This window comes from Mirounga angustirostris, unplaced genomic scaffold (genome assembly GCF_029215605.1).
Source record: "Mirounga angustirostris isolate CCGP_5_RB_7025 unplaced genomic scaffold, mMirAng1.0.hap1 SCAF_10, whole genome shotgun sequence".
Taxonomy (NCBI): Eukaryota; Metazoa; Chordata; class Mammalia; order Carnivora; family Phocidae; genus Mirounga; species Mirounga angustirostris.
The window spans coordinates 39,112,095-39,120,827 of NW_026991718.1; the positions used below are offsets into that span (position 1 = coordinate 39,112,095).

Below are 8,733 nucleotides of genomic sequence, written 5' to 3' on the forward strand. Positions count from 1 at the left end.
TCCCCTGCTGGCTGGGAGGCTGTGATCAATTCATTCAGGCCCCTGCCTCCTGCTAAAAGACTCACTCTGTTCTCATTCACAGCTGTGAGGGAGGACAGGGCGCGGGTGGGGAGGCTAGAGACCTGCTGGCGGGGGGGAGGGGGGGTCCGTGTAACAAGACTGGTGTTTGTTCTAAAGGGGAAATTAGAGGAAGGAAAATAAACACGGCCAGCGGGTGAGGTGTCGGGACGAGGTGGGGGTACGAGCGCGCACACTAATGTGTGCACATGCCCGTGGGTGCCTTCTCAAATCAGAGCCGCTCACTGGAAAGATGTCATAACCCAGGCTTGGGTGGCAGGGGGACAAGGCCGGCCAGGGTCGGCCAGGGCTGGTGCCCAGGCCTGCCCGTGGGGTCAGGCGAAGGCCAGGTGTCCGAAGAGGAGAGCTAAGAGCTCCGAACCCAGGGCCATTGGTCAAGGGCCGAGCGTGTGGGGATGGCACTCGGAAGGTCAACCCCAAATCGGGTGCTCAGTCCCTGGGGAAGAGGTGGGCTGAGGGGCATCAGCAGAAGGATGGGCTCAGGCCTGGAATACAGATGCTCCTTTCAGCAGGGGAGGGCCGTGAAGCAAGAGGGAGGGATTGGGAGAGGTCCGGGGGATAGGAAGGGGCTGGTGAGGTGATCGGGTGGGAAAGAGGACAGCGAGAGGTGGTTAGCAGACGCCAGAGTGAGAACAGATCAACCCTAAATCCAGTTGAGATGCAGAGCTGATCGGCTGGGCTACAAAGAACTTCCTGCCCAGGGACAAGGGTCCTGGGAGGGCACCAGGGAGGAGAGAGGAATCCCTCCGCTGAGATGCACGGTCCCAGGTCCAGGAGAGCCCAAGAAGCGGCGTCAAGTGCCAGGGGCCAGGAGTGAGTGGGTTGTCACATGAGATGCTGGGCATGTCAGGACAGCTCAGGAAGCCGCGGGAGAGGGGAGAAGTAAGCAGCTCAGAGCTCCTACTGGGACCCATGTGGCTGGGTCCCTTCTCCGTGGTGCCAGCTCCCCACACAAGGAAGGGCCTGGCAGTGGTAAAGAGGTCCCAGGGAGAGGGGCCTGCGAGAGTTTGCAGAAGCTGGGAGCACTCAGCTATGACAGTCCAGCACTGCTGGAACAGCAAGTCACACAGGCTACTAGGAAAGATCCAGGAGCCCTGGCCCAGGTCTCCCGGAAAATGGGGACAGAATCACCTGGGTCCAAATCACCTGGGATGTACAATAAAATATACATTTCCGCCCTTCTTTCCACCTGCTGGAATGGATACCATCTGATGGGGCTACCGAGAAGCTCAACTTTGGAGAGAACTTTGGAGAGCCAGCTCAGGGTGTTCTTCACCCAAAGAAATGGATCTCTAATGGTGGAAATTCAGGCCAGGAGAAAGCCAGAGGGAGAGTCTTGGGAGTACATGAGAAGCCTTCCAACGAGGCCTCAAATTCACTTTATTTTTGGGAGGCCCCAAAATTAGCTTTTAAACAATTTCTTTCTCTTTATTTATCAGTTCTCAGAATAGTGAGTTAGTTTCCCGTAAGAATCCTCCAAATGTCTTTTTTTATTATTATCATTTTGAATTTATGGATTTTTAAAATAATGGATGTGTTGCAATACATTGCAAGGTTTTTGTTTATTTGTTTAGTTTTGATTTTGATGCACAAATGATCCCCTTCTGTCTAGTCGGTTCTCCTTCAAGTTGGCACCTGTGTCCTTTTGACACGACCCCAGTAGTGTTTGATAGCTTTCTTGGCTTCTGGTACAAGACGTTCTGGGCTTCTCTTATATATTTCCTGCTCCAGACCTGGAAACAGCCAATTAATTCTCCAAGAAGCCTTGGTTCCTTTGAGTGAGGAAAGATGTTTAGAGACCACAATCTGATCACTACATATGCTCAAAGACGGCTTATTTTTTATTTATTTATTTTTTTAGTTTCTTTAATCTTCTCCAAGAAGGACTTGAATCTGGGCCAAAGGGCATCTGAAGGATACCACGCCCTGCCCCATTAAGTGTGTTTCTCCCAGATTGTCTCTCCTCCTTGGAGGTAAGCTTTTTACCCACCTGGAGAAGCATCTACCCTTCTTCCTTCCCCAAAGATCAATCTCAGTCCCCCAGACCTGGCCCATCAGCCCCAAAACCCTCCTCACCATCTCTCTTGGGTGTGTCCTAGAATGTGAGGAGCACGGATACAAAAATCAGACCTCAAGGGAGTTGCTTACCTCTCTATGCCAGTTTCTTCACCGGCAAAGTGAGGTTGAAAGTATTTTAAATGAAGGAATTCGGATGAAGCTCTTAGCACAGTGCTTAGCTAACAGTACTAGAAAACTTTATGGATTTGTATTACTACCTGCCAGGGAACCTACTAAGTGTTGGTGTGTGCAAATAGAGTTTCCAGCAGTCTTCTCTGACATTCCTGAGGCAGGCAGGCCTGGAGATCCCCACCTTGTTATAAAACAGAGACACAATGATGTTTTGTGCTGGCTTTAGGCTTTTGAGAGACAGAGTCCCCAGTTGAGAAAGGAGCATTCAAAGGAAATATGAAGTCCCTGGAGTGAGGTCTTAAGTTACAAGAAATAAGCAAATGTGTGTGTGGAGGGTGGTGGGTGTTGCAAGGCATGCATGGGGCAATAAGGGTGATGAAGATCTTGTGTGAGTACAAATCCGGACCACGGTATGGCAGGGCCTCGTGAGATCCAGACCTCTGGAGTTGGAAGCGGCTCTCTAGCTGCCCTTTCTCTAGACCTCACCAAGGCTGGCCAAGAACATTCCTGTTTCTCGTCTTTTCACGCACACAGTAGCATGGCACGACTCTCCCACCTTTAAAATTAAGCACGGTCATAAATTGTAAGCGGAAGGGTCATGAGTCACCTCTGGGCAGAAGCCTTAATAGCTGATGGGCAGTTGACTGAATTTCCTTCCCATGCCTCTGCAACCATGGAAGCACCTGCCAAGGTGGAACTTCTGTAGGTCTGAGTTCTCATGGCCCCCGGGCGTGCAGCGTCGTCCTTGCGGACCTTCGATGGACACGTCGTGTGCGGTCAAGATTAAACTCTTGCTGGGTCAGCTGCTGGCATCTGGGACTGTTTGTTCCCACAACCGAGTCTAGCCTAGCCTGACTAATTGCTCTGTCTCCTTCTCAGTGACGCTCTCCCTCGCTTAGGGAGTCTGTTCTGTCTGTGAATCCATCCTGCCTCTTCTCACTCCCAACCAGCTTATTCTTGCTCTGGACTCCGGCGTAGCTCTTCCCTTGTAGCCTCACCTGGTCTTCTCTTCGGCTCCCATGTAACTTTCACTTGCTGATTATTCTCCCCCCAGCCCCGTCTCTGCTTCGCAGCTCTGCCTATAACGCCTTCCTTCTTCAGGACTGTCTTAGATCCGAGAGACAGAAAAAGACCAATTGCCCCAGCTCATCCCTCCATGCCAGGCCACACGTGGGTGGTTGTCAAGCCTCTAGACCGGCTCTCTGGGCTAGATACCAATCCCCAGCCCAAGTAGCTGTGGAAGAAGGGGACAAGTGGACTGGGGGGTATATCACAGGCTACAAAATTGGACATCTGCCTGAGGACTCGGGTGGGACGTGGCCACCTGGAAGGGACTCTGAGTGGGCAGGCACCAGACCGGGGGGATAGAGAAGGGGCAGGGAAGGAAGTTTGCTTTTTAGCATTAAATCATGTTAACCTTCCATCTACAAGATACTCGACATCTGGCTGAAACCAGAACACTTTCACGGGACATCTGGATACTCACTCGGCACAGTGCAGAACAGCTGGATCCTTGGCAGCATCTGTATGAGTAACTGATGTGGGGTCTCCTCTGTGTGTTTAACATCACATTTGTGCTTTCCTTTGCCTGTAACAGAAAACCAGATTCAAACTGGTTTAAATTTTTTTAAAGGAATTTATTAGCTCACCGGGCTAGAAAGTCCAGAGATGAGGCTGGCTTCAGGTAAGCACTAACCTAGCAGCTGAACAATGTCACCGGGGACCCAGTCTTTTTGGATCCTGCTAGGAGCTTTATCCCCAAACTGGCTCTCCTCAGAGGTCCCAAAGAAGCTGCCAGAGGCCCTCTGGCACAGTTACACTTACCTTGTTCCATGACAAGAGTGGAATCCTATCTGTCCCGGCATCCCTCGCAAAAGGCTTGATATCTCCTCTGATTAGACAGGACTGGGTCACAGGCCACAGCTGATCTAGTCACGGAGACCTAAGGGCACTGGAATGTGCCGACAGGCTTAGTCACACACTCCACCCTTGGAACCAGAGACGGAGCCAGCTTCTTCAGAACCCCAAGGATCCCCAAGGGCAAGCTAGAGAATGTTGGGAAATGGGAAGAGGCATGGAAGGTCATGTAGTGCTAGACGCAAGGTCGGGACGAGTGGGAAGCGAGTGAGGAAGCTGGGGCACAAAATTTAAGGAGGGGCTCATTCTCAGGGTTGGGCCTCAAATTTTGTGCCCTAGGTTCCTCACTTGCGTCACCCTATTCCTAGCCCTAACTGCAGAACAGATCACCCCAAAACTTGGTAGCCTCAAACAATCAACATTTATTATCCCATAGCTTCTGTGAGTCAGGAATTTGAAAGTGGCTTAGCTGGGGGTTCTGGCTTGGGGGTGGTTCCTCAGATCGCGATCAAGATGTTGACAGGGACTTCAGTCATATGAAGACTTGAGTGGGGCCAGAAGATCCACATCCGAAATGACTTCCTCACATGGCTGTTGGCAGAAGCTCTCAGTTCCTTCCCACAGGGACTTCTCCATAGGGCTGCAGGAGCGTCCTCACGGGATGGTGGCTGGCCTTCCCCAGCACAAGTGATCCGAGAGAGAGCAAGGCAATAGCTACGCTGCCTTTTATAACACCACTCAAAATCCACACACCATCACTTCTGCCATTTTCTGTTCACGGGAAATGAATTACTAGATCAAGACCACACTCAAAAGGAAGGAATTACCTGCCCCCTTTGAGGGGTGGACTGTAGAAGTATTTTTAGATGTATTTAAAGACCTCACAGGAAGCAATGACAAGATGACTAGGTCACTAAAGATGCCCTGAATTATGGCTTCCTTACTTTCCATTACCTAAGGCTGAGATGACACACAGGCTTTATCTCCTTGCCAACTTTGTTTGATTGGTAATGACCGTCTAAGTAAAAGAACACTGATTATTAACATCTGCCCTGAGCCTAACCAGCAGCCATGGCTCCCTATTTTTCTGATAACAGAACTTGTATTTGTTCAGGATCCAGCTGCAACGTGCTCAGAGAAAGTGGGCCCCAGACGAGGACTCATGATTGGCCAAAACCAGCCATCCCATGGGAAGGAGTGACCCTATTCACCCTTGCCAATGGTTGGTTGAAGGATAGAGATGTAACCTAGTCTAGCCAAGAAAAGACTCTGATTCCAAACAATTCTGATGAAGAGGTTCTGGGAAAGGATTCCCTCATAGATAAGATGGCTCTGGTGAGGAGAATACTTCCTTCCTTGGAAAGCAGATTTAGAAGAATATGCTTGGGGGTCTAGCTACCATGTTATAACCAAAAGGAAGAACTGTGAGAATTTCCAGGAAATGGAACCAGAGCCCAGACACCATGGAGCTGTTGACTTAATCAATCCCAGAAGAGCCCTCCTCTGGACCTCTTGTTTTGAGAGATAATAAACGTTCTTATCAAATATTTTGTTTGGGTTTTCTGTTACTTGTGGCCCAGAGGGGTCTGATTGATATGTGAAATGATTCCAGGTTTATGCACTTTCATGTATCTTGAAGAAAACTGGTCAAGTTCCTTCCTTAACATCCTGAAAGAATATTACTCGGTATGACATCACATCCTTCTTCATGACCAAAGTGCACTCTGGAACCTCTTCTTGGCTAAGTAGGAAAGTAAAACCCTGCACTTCATCTTGTTTCCTTTTGTGAGAGGCAGACCCCTCTCCAGAGACTGTGGCCAAGGCATCCTCAACCCACGTCAGGTCTGGGTCCAGGTGGCAGGTTAATCCATCTCTGGGGAAGAGCTCCCAGCCTCACAGAGCCTGCCTATGACAAAGCCCTGGGGGTGGGTCCAGGTGTGCTGGGAGGTCGGGTCTGGCCATAGTACAAGTTGCTCCCAAGAGTCTTTCCTTCCTTCTTGTTCCCTCCCTCCTCCCTCTGCGAGCTTCTCTTCCTCTTTATTTCCCTCTGCCCCATTACCCCCTGTCTCCTTTCTCATGGAGCTTTTTGCTCTGGATGCATAGGATGCTCAGAATGAAGCCTACCTTCCTCAGCGCCTCTTGCAGCTAGAGGCAGCCCAGGGACTCCATTCTGATCAGTGACACGACGGAGGAAGCCATGTGTGCAACTCCCATTCGGGTCCAAAAGTGAGGGCTGTGCCCTTCGCCCACCACTTCCCTCCACACCACAGCTTGTATTTTGGGAAATGGTAGAAGGAGAAGGAGCCTGGGTTCTGGCCCTCGCCCGGGACCATCACCTACAGCTTTACATGAGAGAGACTGTCATCTTGTTTGAGCCACTGTTATTTTGAGGTCTCTGATACCTGGAGCCCAACCAACCCTTCCTTTCACCTCTCCTCTCTTTCCTCCTCTCCCCTCTCACATTTTTCTCTCTCACTTTCCTTCCTGATCTTCAAATCCCCTCCCCTTCCCCTTCTGTCTTCTCTCCAACCCACTGGCCCCTTCCAAAGCGGCCGGCGCAGGCGGCCCTCCTCTCCCCAGTCCCTGTGACCTGCCCCTGTCCTGAGGGCCCTGCCCAGTGGGGGTAAGGGGGTGGAGGCGCTTGTTCTCACCCAGGGGAGCCTCCCACCCTGTCCGGCTCTATGCTCTGAGGATGGCCTGCCCCCTGGGAGGAGCAGAGAGCCAGTCAGGGCGCCAACCCCAGGCAGCCCATCCATGGCCTGATGCCCAGTGCCAGCTTCTGTCCCATCATTCCACGGCGGCCGCTGTGATGCCTGGAACTGGACGCCTGCCTGGGCTGGAGACCATCTGGCTGTGCCCTCTGGCTTCCCCAGAAGGGAATGCTCTTAGATGTCAGGGACGCGGAAGCCGGCCCGAGACGGGGGCTAACCACTTCCAGCTCCTTTATCCCTCAGCCCCAGCTTCTAACTTCGCACAAGTGGGTGATGGTGGCAGAAGGGGCAATGAGGTGCGCTCTCAGCAGGGGGCCCTCAAAACCTGCCGTGCGGGCCCCTGTGACTTCCCCTCCCAGCTCTGTCCCCTGAGCCTCAGTGCCAGCCTTCTGTCCCTGCTCAGCCCTGGCAGGCACCAGATGGTGCCTTGAAGACAAGTCCTGGGTCTGGGCCCAGGGTGCGGACGTCAGCTGTGGCAGGGCGCGCTCCTCGCCTCCTCCCGCGTGCGGCTGGGGCAGCCCCAGCTCTTCACCTGGCTGAGCACGGCCTAGCGGGGCAGGAGGGCTGAGCTGCAAGACACCTCGGGCAGCCCTCTGGCGGTCCTCTGGGGGTGGGGGAGGCCTGGCCTGTGGGAGGAGAGACAGTCTGGGCCCCAGGGTGGGGTAGGGGAGCCCAGAGACGCCCAGCCGGGCCTTGCCCACCGCCAGTGGCAAGTCACAGGAGATGGATGCAGGGCGTCCGCGTGCCTCCAGGCTGCTCTCAGCAGTGGCCTGCACACCCAAGGCCTCTCCCTGTGCCACCCCTTGGTTCTAGATGACACCACCATCCCCCCCACCCCCACCCCCCGCCCACGCCGAGCTCCTTGATCTGAGCCAGCCCTTGACAAGAGGCGCGGCTGGAGCAGCTTCACCTGGCCCCTCCCAGATCAGTTACTGTCCACGCAAGTCGTGATGGTGTGGTGTCACGTCAGAATTCTCGAAACACTTTCCATCTGGAGTCAACGCCCTCCTTGCAGGGGCTCCAAGGGCTGCGCGCCACCGCCAGCCCTGGGATGAGATCAAGTGTCCTGGAGGCCAGGCTTAGGGCAGGCTTCGGAAGAACAAAGGCCAGGCGGGGAGCTGCTGCGGGAACAGGGACGGACTTGTAGGGCTGAAGTGCAGGCGCCCTGAGCCCAGAGGGGAGCGGGAAGAGGCCCAAAGGGTTCAGGGCTGGGCCAACAGCTCTGGGGAGGGTGGCCCTGGAGCCAGAGGCCAAGGAAAGACCCGTGGACACAAATAGAAGCCTCCCTCTCTCTGTCTCTGTCTCTGTCTCTGTCTGTCTCTCTCTCTCTCTCTCACCACACACACACACACACACACACACACACACACACACACACACACGCTTTCATACCCATACCATCCTCTGTGCTATGGACTCCCAAGCCTTCGAGCTTGGCTCACACTCTTCCCTTGCCAGGAGTGCCCTCCACCCCCCTGGTGACTCTCTCTTATCCTTCTCAGGGCAGCTCAAATGTCGCCTCCTCAGGGACACAACGCCCCCCCAACACTGATCCCGTCCTCTGCCCCTTCTCCACTGGTAGATTCATGAGAGCCCTCCTCGGAGCTCGGGCAGCACCTTAACCACTTAGCAGATGGCTCCCCAGCCTGCCTGCCCATCTCCCCCAGGGCCAGCTGAACCCTGGCAGAGGGACAAGGGGTGCCTCCAGGGCCAGGGACAAGGGACAAGGGGTGCCTCCAGGGCCAGCTGAACCCTGGCAGAGCTCAGGCATGACTTGGTCCTCTGACAGACACGTAATCACCAGGGTCTGCCCCTCAGGACTCACTGAGGCGGCTGAGGGCAATAGGGAGCCCACTTTGGTGACTTGTTTGTCCCATGGTGGGCACACGTTGGGACC

At 53.7% G+C, this 8,733-nt stretch overlaps 1 long non-coding RNA gene across 1 annotated transcript; it reads right to left on the minus strand.

Annotated features, from left to right (window-relative positions):
• Positions 1–1,621: 1,621 nt before the first annotated feature.
• On the minus strand, positions 1,622–4,342 carry LOC123851102 (uncharacterized). Its single transcript, XR_006792487.3, has 3 exons — positions 4,093–4,342; positions 3,755–3,856; positions 1,622–1,850 (listed from the first exon to the last, which is right to left on the minus strand). It is a non-coding gene; the product is annotated as an uncharacterized LOC123851102 (long non-coding RNA).
• Positions 4,343–8,733: the final 4,391 nt, after the last annotated feature.